The 15,877-nt window shown below is 30.4% G+C and overlaps 1 protein-coding gene and 4 non-coding genes across 5 annotated transcripts in view; all 5 read left to right on the plus strand.

The window, feature by feature from the left end:
• Positions 1–15,877, plus strand: part of LOC145692493 (uncharacterized) — a 154,862-nt gene that overhangs the window by 41,249 nt on the left and 97,736 nt on the right. The gene's annotated exons all lie outside the window — the stretch shown is intronic.
• On the plus strand, positions 2,876–2,946 carry TRNAG-GCC (transfer RNA glycine (anticodon GCC)). The gene has a single exon. It is a non-coding gene; the product is annotated as a tRNA-Gly (tRNA).
• TRNAG-GCC (transfer RNA glycine (anticodon GCC)) lies at positions 6,272–6,342 on the plus strand. The gene has a single exon. It is a non-coding gene; the product is annotated as a tRNA-Gly (tRNA).
• On the plus strand, positions 9,667–9,737 carry TRNAG-GCC (transfer RNA glycine (anticodon GCC)). The gene has a single exon. It is a non-coding gene; the product is annotated as a tRNA-Gly (tRNA).
• Positions 13,063–13,133, plus strand: TRNAG-GCC (transfer RNA glycine (anticodon GCC)). Its single transcript has one exon. It is a non-coding gene; the product is annotated as a tRNA-Gly (tRNA).

The raw sequence follows: 15,877 nt of genomic DNA on the forward strand, positions 1-15,877 counted from the left end.
TATATTAATCGAAAAGATAGCTACTCTATGAAAAGATGTTTCGGATTTATTGCATAAATTAGAAGTACATAGTCAATTTTGTAATTCTTCGTATTAGATAGGTCTAATTTATAAAATGAAAAATTCCACTGTTACAATATATGTAATTATAGAATGGAAAGATTAAGGAATAATTTGGTTTACTTAACTTGAATTGCATATTATAAGGACAAGAATGTTATCTGATGCACAATGTCGAAGATGTAAAATCCTTGATAATGGAAGAAGCTTTGTATCATTCTGGAAACATTGCGCTTGTTCATTAGATGAAAATATCGTTGACTGAGTACGGAACTTATTTTCGAAAGTTCATTGTTTAACAAATTATAAATAGTTTGTTTCTTGATCATCCAACTCGCACTGACGACAGTATATATAAATTCATTTAATAACATATGTATCTATATAACAAATATTTGTATATTGCATGTAGGGTATTGTTGGCTCAACGGTGAAATGCTCGCCTGCCAGTCGGGCGTCAGGGTTCGATTCAAAATTTGAAAGCATCGTATCATAAATATTAAACATTGCAAAAAGGAATACTTTCATTCGTATTGGAAACGTGAGTTGAAAAGTTTGTAAAACTGGGAATACAAGGAACGACGATAATTCTCGTTAATACTAGCACTGAGACACCTTGGTGTTAAAATATTTTAATATATAGTTTTCGTGTTAAAATTAAAAGAATTTGACTGGACTAAATTCAAATAATTAATCATGCTTAATAATATGCAACAATATTTGATTTAACAAACATATTATATTACCCGAAAGAAAGCTACTTTACGAAAATATGTTACCGATTCTTATTAATTCTATATAGAGTGAATCAAGTAAGGGTCCATTAGTTATTTATTATATGCTTTTGAATAAACAGTTTGAAACATTTATTGGATAAACTACTAGTACGTAGTCCGTTTTGTGATTCTTCGCAATAGACAGGTCTCGTACGTAAACTTAGGAATTTTCGCTGTTAGAACATATATCATTTTGGAATGCAGGAACGAACGACTAGTTAGGTTTAATTAACTTGAACTGCATATTCTGAGAACAAGATTATATCCGAAACAAAATTTTGAGGATATAACCTGCATGAAAATGAAGAGATTACGTACGATTCTGAAAATATTACGCTAGTTTGTTACACGAAAACATCGAAGAGCGAGTATGAAACAATTTTTGTAATTTCATGGTTTAGCAACTTATTACTTATTTGTGTTTTCATCATCAACTTTTCATTCACGACAAGAAGCGAAAACAGTCTCTAAATATCAAGCTCAATTAATGTTCTACAGAAACACACGCCACCTAATACTATTAACAAAATGTAAATTTTTAATACCAAACTTCATATTACCTTTGCTATTCGATATATCATTTTAGAAAGTTTATTAATTTACTGGTAGTTTTGGCCTGTGTGGTGAATTACATGCGTTGAAATCGTTTTTATTATTTGTTTAGTTTCAACTTCTATATTCATTTTCTAATCCTTATTTTTTAGGGAAGATACCACCATATACTACACAATGAACGTGAAGTAACTCACGTGTTCATTCGTTTGGGTTTTCAAATAATACCGGAATCTATGATTGTGTTCTGAAAGACGTAAACAATTATTTTTCCTCGTACTATTGATCTAGAGTTGAAGAGAATGGAAATGATCTTTTTCTGAATAAAAAAAGCAAAATCTTTTCTCTGGAGCAAGATATAAAATGTGTCCTTTTAAAATATATGAAAGAACAAATTATGGTTGAAAATTTGAACAAATAGTAAAATTATTTTGGTGGGTCTACATTTGAAAATTTTTTCATTGGATATTTGAAGTTGAAACTGTATTTTTGTCTCATGTAGAGAGAAAATTAGAACTAAAGGAAGTCACATTACGTTGGTGGCAATGAGGATAATATCCTTGTTGAAAGTATTGAGAACAAGAGAGATTACTCCTCTCGGCTCAATCCTAAAGTGAATTTGCTTCGTATCCGTAAAGAGAAGCATGAAAATAAGAGCTGGCTAACAATCCACATGAATTTAAGTTGGGACATCATATTTAAATAATTAAGCACTGCAAGGAGGAATACTTTTATTCGTATTGGAAACTTGAGTTGAAAATTAGTAAGAACTGAGAAAATGTGAGCACTGTTAATTTCCGTGAATAGTTGCACTGTAAGAGCCAGTTTGTGAATTTTCTAATATATAATTTTTCGTTTTCAAATTAAAGAATTTGACTGTACCAGACAGAAATAAATAATCATGCATAAAACTACTGCTACAATATTTGAATTATCAAATATATTATATTAATTGAAAATGTATCTTCTCTATGAAAAGATGTTACAGATTCTTATTAATTCTATATAGCATGAAATAAGGGTCTAATGGTTAGTTTTTTATGTTTTGGAATAAAGAAAGCTGCAACATTTATTGCATAAACTACAAGAACGTAGTCCATTTTGTCGTATTAGAAAAGTGTAATCTCTAAAATGAAAAATCCACTGTTAGAACATCTGAAATTGTAGAATGCAGAGATGAAGGAACATTTACGTGTACTTAACTTGAACTGCATATTGAAGGAACGAGAATGTTATCCGCTTCACAATGTCGAAGACATAAAATACTTGAAAATTAAAGAAATTTTGTATGAATTTGGAATCATTGCGATGGTTTACTAGACGAAAAAAATCGAAGACTAAGTACAGAACTAATTCGAAGTTCGTTGTTTAACAAGTTATAAATAGTATGTTCGAAGATGATCAACTTCGCACTCTCGACGTAATAAATATGTTAATTAAAAAACATATTCATTTGAATGATAAAAGTTTCTTAATTGTATATATGGGCATCGGTGGTTCAGTGGTAGAATGCTCGCCTGCCACGCGGGCGGCCCGGGTTCGATTCCCGGCCGATGCATTGAAATTTTGAAGTAGGTTGATTTTGAGAATCTCTAGAGCAGTTTTATCTGTTTAAGTAATGTTTCGACTTTCGAAAGTTATCGCAAGTTAAATACAATCGATTTGTCTCCTGATATGAATGAGAAAATTAAACACATTGTATGATTACCAATCATCAGCAACAAAATTCTAAATGCAAATGTAGCAATTGAAAACTCGCTGTCAATACTAAAATTTGTTTACGCACTACGAAAATTAACGTTACCTACGATTATTAACAAAAGGTGTAGTTTTAAAAGGAAACTTCATCTTAGATTTGTTAATCGAGACATGATTTAAAAAATTGGATGAATTAATTGTTGTTTTGAGTTTGTATGTTAGATTGCCTGTGTTGAAGTTTTCTTTATTATTTGCTTCGTTTCAACTGTTATACTTGCTTTGAAATTCACATCTATCAGGTAAATATACTATCTTATACTACACAATAAACGAGAAGTAAGTAGCGTGTTTATTCCTTTGAGCTTTCCAATATTGCCGGAATTTAAGACTGTATATTTAATGACGAAAAAAGGTATATTTACTTGCATTATTGAATTAAAGTTGAATAGGAGTAGTTTATGAACAAGCATAGCGAACCTTTCTATTGAACATGATATAAAATATATAATTTAAAATGCATAAAAAAGAAAATTATGTTGGAAGATTTGAATGAATGCACAAATTAAATTGTAGGGTCTACATTTGAAGTAATTCTTTCGATTCGGCATCTGAAATTGAAAATAAATGATTGTCTCACGTAGCAAGCGAACCCGAATTAAAAGAAATTCGGATATAGTATTTCTGTTGATTGCAATGGAAACAATATTCTTGTTTGAGGTAGCGGATACAAAAGAGATTCTTTCTTATGGTTCGATCGTCAAGTAAATTTGCGTCCTATGCGTAAAAAGAAGTGGGAAATTAAGAGCTGGAGAACAATTTACATGAATTTAGTTTAGGACATTCGATTTCAGGTATCGTATCATAAATATTAAACATTGCAAAAAGGAATACTTTCATTCGTATTGGAAACGTGAGTTGAAAAGTTTGTAACAACTGGGAATACAAGGAACGACGGTAATTCTCGTTAATACTAGCACTGAGACACCTTGGTGTTAAAATATTTTAATATATAGTTTTCGTGTTAAAATTAAAAGAATTTGACTGGACTAAATTCAAATAATTAATCATGCTTAATAATATGCAACAATATTTGATTTAACAAACATATTATATTATCCGAAAGAAAGCTACTTTACGAAAATATGTTACCGATTCTTATTAATTCTATATAGAGTGAATCAAGTAAGGGTCCATTAGTTATTTATTATATGCTTTTGAATAAACAGTTTGAAACATTTATTGGATAAACTACTAGTACGTAGTCCGTTTTGTGATTCTTCGCAATAGATAGGTCTCGTACGTAAACTTAGGAATTTTCGCTGTTAGAACATATATCATTTTGGAATGGAGGAACGAACGACTAGTTAGGTTTAATTAACTTGAACTACATATTGTGAGAACAAGATTATATCCGAAACAAAATTTTGAGGATATAACCTGCATGAAAATGAAGAGATTACGTACGATTCTGAAAATATTACGCTAGTTTGTTACACGAAAACATCGAAGAGCGAGTATGAAACAATTTTTGTAATTTCATGGTTTAGCAACTTATTACTTATTTGTGTCTTCATCATCAACTTTTCATTCACGACCAGAAGCGAAAACAGTCTCTAAATATCAAGCTCAATTAATGTTCTACAGAAACACACGCCACCTAATACTATTAACAAAATGTAGATTTTTAATACCAAAATTCATATTACCTTTGCTATTCGATATATCATTTTAGAAAGTTTATTAATTTACTGGTAGTTTTGGCCTGTGTGGTGAATTACATGCGTTGAAATCGTTTTTATTATTTGTTTAGTTTCAACTTCTATATTCATTTTCTAATCCTTATTTTTTAGGGAAGATACCACCATATACTACACAATGAACGTGAAGTAACTCACGTGTTCATTCGTTTGGGTTTTCAAATAATACCGGAATCTATGATTGTGTTCTGAAAGACGTAAACAATTATTTTTCCTCGTACTATTGATCTAGAGTTGAAGAGAATGGAAATGATCTTTTTCTGAATAAAAAAAGCAAAATCTTTTCTCTGGAGCAAGATATAAAATGTGTCCTTTTAAAATATATGAAAGAACAAATTATGGTTGAAAATTTGAACAAATAGTAAAATTATTTTGGTGGGTCTACATTTGAAAATTTTTTCATTGGATATTTGAAGTTGAAACTGTATTTTTGTCTCATGTAGAGAGAAAATTAGAACTAAAGGAAGTCACATTACGTTGGTGGCAATGAGAATAATATCCTTGTTGAAAGTATTGAGAACAAGAGAGATTACTCCTCCCGGCTCAATCCTAAAGTGAATTTGCTTCGTATCCGTAAAGAGAAGCATGAAAATAAGAGCTGGCTAACAATCCACATGAATTTAAGTTGGGACATCATATTTAAATAATTAAGCACTGCAAGGAGGAATACTTTTATTCGTATTGGAAACTTGAGTTGAAAATTAGTAAGAACTGAGAAAATGTGAGCACTGTTAATTTCCGTGAATAGTTGCACTGTAAGAGCCAGTTTGTGAAATTTCTAATATATAATTTTTCGTTTTCAAATTAAAGAATTTGACTGTACCAGACAGAAATAAATAACCATGCATAAAACTACTGCTACAATATTTGAATTATCAAATATATTATATTAATTGAAAATGTATCTTCTCTATGAAAAGATGTTACAGATTCTTATTAATTCTATATAGCATGAAATAAGGGTCTAATGGTTAGTTTTTTATGTTTTGGAATAAAGAAAGCTGCAACATTTATTGCATAAACTACAAGAACGTAGTCCATTTTGTCGTATTAGAAAAGTGTAATCTCTAAAATGAAAAATCCACTGTTAGAACATCTGAAATTGTAGAATGCAGAGATGAAGGAACATTTACGTGTACTTAACTTGAACTGCATATTGAAGGAACGAGAATGTTATCCGCTTCACAATGTCGAAGACATAAAATACTTGAAAATTAAAGAAATTTTGTATGAATTTGGAATCATTGCGATGGTTTACTAGACGAAAAAAATCGAAGACTAAGTACAGAACTAATTCGAAGTTCGTTGTTTAACAAGTTATAAATAGTATGTTCGAAGATGATCAACTTCGCACTCTCGACGTAATAAATATGTTAATTAAAAAACATATTCATTTGAATGATAAAAGTTTCTTAATTGTATATATGGGCATCGGTGGTTCAGTGGTAGAATGCTCGCCTGCCACGCGGGCGGCCCGGGTTCGATTCCCGGCCGATGCATTGAAATTTTGAAGTAGGTTGATTTTGAGAATCTCTAGAGCAGTTTTATCTGTTTAAGTAATGTTTCGACTTTCGAAAGTTATCGCAAGTTAAACACAATCGATTTGTCTCCTGATATGAATGAGAAAATTAAACACATTGTATGATTACCAATCATCAGCAACAAAATTCTAAATGCAAATGTAGCAATTGAAAACTCGCTGTCAATACTAAAATTTGTTTACGCACTACGAAAATTAACGTTAGCTACGATTATTAACAAAAGGTGTAGTTTTAAAAGGAAACTTCATCTTAGATTTGTTAATCGAGACATGATTTAAAAAATTGGATGAATTAATTGTTGTTTTGAGTTTGTATGTTAGATTGCCTGTGTTGAAGTTTTCTTTATTATTTGCTTCGTTTCAACTGTTATACTTGCTTTGAAATTCACATCTATCAGGTAAATATACTATCTTATACTACACAATAAACGAGAAGTAAGTAGCGTGTTTATTCCTTTGAGCTTTCCAATATTGCCGGAATTTAAGACTGTATATTTAATGACGAAAAAAGGTATATTTACTTGCATTATTGAATTAAAGTTGAATAGGAGTAGTTTATGAACAAGCATAGCGAACCTTTCTATTGAACATGATATAAAATATATAATTTAAAATGCATAAAAAAGAAAATTATGTTGGAAGATTTGAATGAATGCACAAATTAAATTGTAGGGTCTACATTTGAAGTAATTCTTTCGATTCGGCATCTGAAATTGAAAATAAATGATTGTCTCACGTAGCCAGCGAACCCGAATTAAAAGAAATTCGGATATAGTATTTCTGTTGATTGCAATGGAAACAATATTCTTGTTTGAGGTAGCGGATACAAAAGAGATTCTTTCTTATGGTTCGATCGTCAAGTAAATTTGCGTCCTATGCGTAAAAAGAAGTGGGAAATTAAGAGCTGGAGAACAATTTACATGAATTTAGTTTAGGACATTCGATTTCAGGTATCGTATCATAAATATTAAACATTGCAAAAAGGAATACTTTCATTCGTATTGGAAACGTGAGTTGAAAAGTTTGTAACAACTGGGAATACAAGGAACGACGGTAATTCTCGTTAATACTAGCACTGAGACACCTTGGTGTTAAAATATTTTAATATATAGTTTTCGTGTTAAAATTAAAAGAATTTGACTGGACTAAATTCAAATAATTAATCATGCTTAATAATATGCAACAATATTTGATTTAACAAACATATTATATTACCCGAAAGAAAGCTACTTTACGAAAATATGTTACCGATTCTTATTAATTCTATATAGAGTGAATCAAGTAAGGGTCCATTAGTTATTTATTATATGCTTTTGAATAAACAGTTTGAAACATTTATTGGATAAACTACTAGTACGTAGTCCGTTTTGTGATTCTTCGCATTAGACAGGTCTCGTACGTAAAGTTAGGAATTTTCGCTGTTAGAACATATATCATTTTGGAATGCAGGAACGAACGACTAGTTAGGTTTAATTAACTTGAACTGCTTATTCTGAGAACAAGATTATATCCGAAACAAAATTTTGAGGATATAACCTGCATGAAAATGAAGAGATTACGTACGATTCTGAAAATATTACGCTAGTTTGTTACACGAAAACATCGAAGAGCGAGTATGAAACAATTTTTGTAATTTCATGGTTTAGCAACTTATTACTTATTTGTGTCTTCATCATCAACTTTTCATTCACGACAAGAAGCGAAAACAGTCTCTAAATATCAAGCTCAATTAATGTTCTACAGAAACACACGCCACCTAATACTATTAACAAAATGTAAATTTTTAATACCAAACTTCATATTACCTTTGCTATTCGATATATCATTTTAGAAAGTTTATTAATTTACTGGTAGTTTTGGCCTGTGTGGTGAATTACATGCGTTGAAATCTTTTTTATTATTTGTTTAGTTTCAACTTCTATATTCATTTTCTAATCCTTATTTTTTAGGGAAGATACCACCATATACTACACAATGAACGTGAAGTAACTCACGTGTTCATTCGTTTGGGTTTTCAAATAATACCGGAATCTATGATTGTGTTCTGAAAGACGTAAACAATTATTTTTCCTCGTACTATTGATCTAGAGTTGAAGAGAATGGAAATGATCTTTTTCTGAATAAAAAAAGCAAAATCTTTTCTCTGGAGCAAGATATAAAATGTGTCCTTTTAAAATATATGAAAGAACAAATTATGGTTGAAAATTTGAACAAATAGTAAAATTATTTTGGTGGGTCTACATTTGAAAATTTTTTCATTGGATATTTGAAGTTGAAACTGTATTTTCGTCTCATGTAGAGAGAAAATTAGAACTAAAGGAAGTCACATTACGTTGGTGGCAATGAGGATAATATCCTTGTTGAAAGTATTGAGAACAAGAGAGATTACTCCTCTCGGCTCAATCCTAAAGTGAATTTGCTTCGTATCCGTAAAGAGAAGCATGAAAATAAGAGCTGGCTAACAATCCACATGAATTTAAGTTGGGACATCATATTTAAATAATTAAGCACTGCAAGGAGGAATACTTTTATTCGTATTGGAAACTTGAGTTGAAAATTAGCAAGAACTGAGAAAGTGTGAGCACTGTTAATTTCCATGAATAGTTGCACTGTAAGAGCCAGTTTGTGAAATTTCTAATATATAATTTTCTTTTTCAAATTAAAGAATTTGACTGTACCAGAAAGAAATAAATAATCATGCTTAAAACTACTGCTACAATAGTTGAATTATCAAATATATTATATTAATTGAAAATGTATCTTCTCTATGAAAAGATGTTACAGATTCTTATTAATTCTATATAGCATGAAATAAGGGTCTAATGGTTAGTTTTTTATGTTTTGGAATAAAGAAAGCTGCAACATTTATTGCATAAACTAGAAGAACGTAGTCCATTTTGTCGTATTAGAAAAGTGTAATCTCTAAAATGAAAAATCCACTGTTAGAACATCTGAAATTGTAGAATGCAGAGATGAAGGAACATTTACGTGTACTTAACTTGAACTGCATATTGAAGGAACGAGAATGTTATCCGCTTCACAATGTCGAAGACATAAAATACTTGAAAATTAAAGAAATTTTGTATGAATTTGGAATCATTGCGATGGTTTACTAGACGAAAAAAATCGAAGACTAAGTACAGAACTAATTCGAAGTTCGTTGTTTAACAAGTTATAAATAGTATGTTCGAAGATGATCAACTTCGCACTCTCGACGTAATAAATATGTTAATTAAAAAACATATTCATTTGAATGATAAAAGTTTCTTAATTGTATATATGGGCATCGGTGGTTCAGTGGTAGAATGCTCGCCTGCCACGCGGGCGGCCCGGGTTCGATTCCCGGCCGATGCATTGAAATTTTGAAGTAGGTTGATTTTGAGAATCTCTAGAGCAGTTTTATCTGTTTAAGTAATGTTTCGACTTTCGAAAGTTATCGCAAGTTAAACACAATCGATTTGTCTCCTGATATGAATGAGAAAATTAAACACATTGTATGATTACCAATCATCAGCAACAAAATTCTAAATGCAAATGTAGCAATTGAAAACTCGCTGTCAATACTAAAATTTGTTTACGCACTACGAAAATTAACGTTAGCTACGATTATTAACAAAAGGTGTAGTTTTAAAAGGAAACTTCATCTTAGATTTGTTAATCGAGACATGATTTAAAAAATTGGATGAATTAATTGTTGTTTTGAGTTTGTATGTTAGATTGCCTGTGTTGAAGTTTTCTTTATTATTTGCTTCGTTTCAACTGTTATACTTGCTTTGAAATTCACATCTATCAGGTAAATATACTATCTTATACTACACAATAAACGAGAAGTAAGTAGCGTGTTTATTCCTTTGAGCTTTCCAATATTGCCGGAATTTAAGACTGTATATTTAATGACGAAAAAAGGTATATTTACTTGCATTATTGAATTAAAGTTGAATAGGAGTAGTTTATGAACAAGCATAGCGAACCTTTCTATTGAACATGATATAAAATATATAATTTAAAATGCATAAAAAAGAAAATTATGTTGGAAGATTTGAATGAATGCACAAATTAAATTGTAGGGTCTACATTTGAAGTAATTCTTTCGATTCGGCATCTGAAATTGAAAATAAATGATTGTCTCACGTAGCAAGCGAACCCGAATTAAAAGAAATTCGGATATAGTATTTCTGTTGATTGCAATGGAAACAATATTCTTGTTTGAGGTAGCGGATACAAAAGAGATTCTTTCTTATGGTTCGATCGTCAAGTAAATTTGCGTCCTATGCGTAAAAAGAAGTGGGAAATTAAGAGCTGGAGAACAATTTACATGAATTTAGTTTAGGACATTCGATTTCAGGTATCGTATCATAAATATTAAACATTGCAAAAAGGAATACTTTCATTCGTATTGGAAACGTGAGTTGAAAAGTTTGTAACAACTGGGAATACAAGGAACGACGGTAATTCTCGTTAATACTAGCACTGAGACACCTTGGTGTTAAAATATTTTAATATATAGTTTTCGTGTTAAAATTAAAAGAATTTGACTGGACTAAATTCAAATAATTAATCATGCTTAATAATATGCAACAATATTTGATTTAACAAACATATTATATTATCCGAAAGAAAGCTACTTTACGAAAATATGTTACCGATTCTTATTAATTCTATATAGAGTGAATCAAGTAAGGGTCCATTAGTTATTTATTATATGCTTTTGAATAAACAGTTTGAAACATTTATTGGATAAACTACTAGTACGTAGTCCGTTTTGTGATTCTTCGCAATAGATAGGTCTCGTACGTAAACTTAGGAATTTTCGCTGTTAGAACATATATCATTTTGGAATGGAGGAACGAACGACTAGTTAGGTTTAATTAACTTGAACTACATATTGTGAGAACAAGATTATATCCGAAACAAAATTTTGAGGATATAACCTGCATGAAAATGAAGAGATTACGTACGATTCTGAAAATATTACGCTAGTTTGTTACACGAAAACATCGAAGAGCGAGTATGAAACAATTTTTGTAATTTCATGGTTTAGCAACTTATTACTTATTTGTGTCTTCATCATCAACTTTTCATTCACGACCAGAAGCGAAAACAGTCTCTAAATATCAAGCTCAATTAATGTTCTACAGAAACACACGCCACCTAATACTATTAACAAAATGTAGATTTTTAATACCAAAATTCATATTACCTTTGCTATTCGATATATCATTTTAGAAAGTTTATTAATTTACTGGTAGTTTTGGCCTGTGTGGTGAATTACATGCGTTGAAATCGTTTTTATTATTTGTTTAGTTTCAACTTCTATATTCATTTTCTAATCCTTATTTTTTAGGGAAGATACCACCATATACTACACAATGAACGTGAAGTAACTCACGTGTTCATTCGTTTGGGTTTTCAAATAATACCGGAATCTATGATTGTGTTCTGAAAGACGTAAACAATTATTTTTCCTCGTACTATTGATCTAGAGTTGAAGAGAATGGAAATGATCTTTTTCTGAATAAAAAAAGCAAAATCTTTTCTCTGGAGCAAGATATAAAATGTGTCCTTTTAAAATATATGAAAGAACAAATTATGGTTGAAAATTTGAACAAATAGTAAAATTATTTTGGTGGGTCTACATTTGAAAATTTTTTCATTGGATATTTGAAGTTGAAACTGTATTTTTGTCTCATGTAGAGAGAAAATTAGAACTAAAGGAAGTCACATTACGTTGGTGGCAATGAGAATAATATCCTTGTTGAAAGTATTGAGAACAAGAGAGATTACTCCTCCCGGCTCAATCCTAAAGTGAATTTGCTTCGTATCCGTAAAGAGAAGCATGAAAATAAGAGCTGGCTAACAATCCACATGAATTTAAGTTGGGACATCATATTTAAATAATTAAGCACTGCAAGGAGGAATACTTTTATTCGTATTGGAAACTTGAGTTGAAAATTAGTAAGAACTGAGAAAATGTGAGCACTGTTAATTTCCGTGAATAGTTGCACTGTAAGAGCCAGTTTGTGAAATTTCTAATATATAATTTTTCGTTTTCAAATTAAAGAATTTGACTGTACCAGACAGAAATAAATAACCATGCATAAAACTACTGCTACAATATTTGAATTATCAAATATATTATATTAATTGAAAATGTATCTTCTCTATGAAAAGATGTTACAGATTCTTATTAATTCTATATAGCATGAAATAAGGGTCTAATGGTTAGTTTTTTATGTTTTGGAATAAAGAAAGCTGCAACATTTATTGCATAAACTACAAGAACGTAGTCCATTTTGTCGTATTAGAAAAGTGTAATCTCTAAAATGAAAAATCCACTGTTAGAACATCTGAAATTGTAGAATGCAGAGATGAAGGAACATTTACGTGTACTTAACTTGAACTGCATATTGAAGGAACGAGAATGTTATCCGCTTCACAATGTCGAAGACATAAAATACTTGAAAATTAAAGAAATTTTGTATGAATTTGGAATCATTGCGATGGTTTACTAGACGAAAAAAATCGAAGACTAAGTACAGAACTAATTCGAAGTTCGTTGTTTAACAAGTTATAAATAGTATGTTCGAAGATGATCAACTTCGCACTCTCGACGTAATAAATATGTTAATTAAAAAACATATTCATTTGAATGATAAAAGTTTCTTAATTGTATATATGGGCATCGGTGGTTCAGTGGTAGAATGCTCGCCTGCCACGCGGGCGGCCCGGGTTCGATTCCCGGCCGATGCATTGAAATTTTGAAGTAGGTTGATTTTGAGAATCTCTAGAGCAGTTTTATCTGTTTAAGTAATGTTTCGACTTTCGAAAGTTATCGCAAGTTAAACACAATCGATTTGTCTCCTGATATGAATGAGAAAATTAAACACATTGTATGATTACCAATCATCAGCAACAAAATTCTAAATGCAAATGTAGCAATTGAAAACTCGCTGTCAATACTAAAATTTGTTTACGCACTACGAAAATTAACGTTAGCTACGATTATTAACAAAAGGTGTAGTTTTAAAAGGAAACTTCATCTTAGATTTGTTAATCGAGACATGATTTAAAAAATTGGATGAATTAATTGTTGTTTTGAGTTTGTATGTTAGATTGCCTGTGTTGAAGTTTTCTTTATTATTTGCTTCGTTTCAACTGTTATACTTGCTTTGAAATTCACATCTATCAGGTAAATATACTATCTTATACTACACAATAAACGAGAAGTAAGTAGCGTGTTTATTCCTTTGAGCTTTCCAATATTGCCGGAATTTAAGACTGTATATTTAATGACGAAAAAAGGTATATTTACTTGCATTATTGAATTAAAGTTGAATAGGAGTAGTTTATGAACAAGCATAGCGAACCTTTCTATTGAACATGATATAAAATATATAATTTAAAATGCATAAAAAAGAAAATTATGTTGGAAGATTTGAATGAATGCACAAATTAAATTGTAGGGTCTACATTTGAAGTAATTCTTTCGATTCGGCATCTGAAATTGAAAATAAATGATTGTCTCACGTAGCCAGCGAACCCGAATTAAAAGAAATTCGGATATAGTATTTCTGTTGATTGCAATGGAAACAATATTCTTGTTTGAGGTAGCGGATACAAAAGAGATTCTTTCTTATGGTTCGATCGTCAAGTAAATTTGCGTCCTATGCGTAAAAAGAAGTGGGAAATTAAGAGCTGGAGAACAATTTACATGAATTTAGTTTAGGACATTCGATTTCAGGTATCGTATCATAAATATTAAACATTGCAAAAAGGAATACTTTCATTCGTATTGGAAACGTGAGTTGAAAAGTTTGTAACAACTGGGAATACAAGGAACGACGGTAATTCTCGTTAATACTAGCACTGAGACACCTTGGTGTTAAAATATTTTAATATATAGTTTTCGTGTTAAAATTAAAAGAATTTGACTGGACTAAATTCAAATAATTAATCATGCTTAATAATATGCAACAATATTTGATTTAACAAACATATTATATTACCCGAAAGAAAGCTACTTTACGAAAATATGTTACCGATTCTTATTAATTCTATATAGAGTGAATCAAGTAAGGGTCCATTAGTTATTTATTATATGCTTTTGAATAAACAGTTTGAAACATTTATTGGATAAACTACTAGTACGTAGTCCGTTTTGTGATTCTTCGCATTAGACAGGTCTCGTACGTAAAGTTAGGAATTTTCGCTGTTAGAACATATATCATTTTGGAATGCAGGAACGAACGACTAGTTAGGTTTAATTAACTTGAACTGCATATTCTGAGAACAAGATTATATCCGAAACAAAATTTTGAGGATATAACCTGCATGAAAATGAAGAGATTACGTACGATTCTGAAAATATTACGCTAGTTTGTTACACGAAAACATCGAAGAGCGAGTATGAAACAATTTTTGTAATTTCATGGTTTAGCAACTTATTACTTATTTGTGTCTTCATCATCAACTTTTCATTCACGACAAGAAGCGAAAACAGTCTCTAAATATCAAGCTCAATTAATGTTCTACAGAAACACACGCCACCTAATACTATTAACAAAATGTAAATTTTTAATACCAAACTTCATATTACCTTTGCTATTCGATATATCATTTTAGAAAGTTTATTAATTTACTGGTAGTTTTGGCCTGTGTGGTGAATTACATGCGTTGAAATCTTTTTTATTATTTGTTTAGTTTCAACTTCTATATTCATTTTCTAATCCTTATTTTTTAGGGAAGATACCACCATATACTACACAATGAACGTGAAGTAACTCACGTGTTCATTCGTTTGGGTTTTCAAATAATACCGGAATCTATGATTGTGTTCTGAAAGACGTAAACAATTATTTTTCCTCGTACTATTGATCTAGAGTTGAAGAGAATGGAAATGATCTTTTTCTGAATAAAAAAAGCAAAATCTTTTCTCTGGAGCAAGATATAAAATGTGTCCTTTTAAAATATATGAAAGAACAAATTATGGTTGAAAATTTGAACAAATAGTAAAATTATTTTGGTGGGTCTACATTTGAAAATTTTTTCATTGGATATTTGAAGTTGAAACTGTATTTTCGTCTCATGTAGAGAGAAAATTAGAACTAAAGGAAGTCACATTACGTTGGTGGCAATGAGGATAATATCCTTGTTGAAAGTATTGAGAACAAGAGAGATTACTCCTCTCGGCTCAATCCTAAAGTGAATTTGCTTCGTATCCGTAAAGAGAAGCATGAAAATAAGAGCTGGCTAACAATCCACATGAATTTAAGTTGGGACATCATATTTAAATAATTAAGCACTGCAAGGAGGAATACTTTTATTCGTATTGGAAACTTGAGTTGAAAATTAGCAAGAACTGAGAAAGTGTGAGCACTGTTAATTTCCATGAATAGTTGCACTGTAAGAGCCAGTTTGTGAAATTTCTAATATATAATTTTCTTTTTCAAATTAAAGAATTTGACTGTACCAGAAAGAAATAAATAATCATGCTT

This window comes from Thermobia domestica, chromosome 8, assembly GCF_964235325.1.
Source record: "Thermobia domestica chromosome 8, izTheDome1.hap1.1, whole genome shotgun sequence".
NCBI lineage: Eukaryota > Metazoa > Arthropoda > Insecta > Zygentoma > Lepismatidae > Thermobia > Thermobia domestica.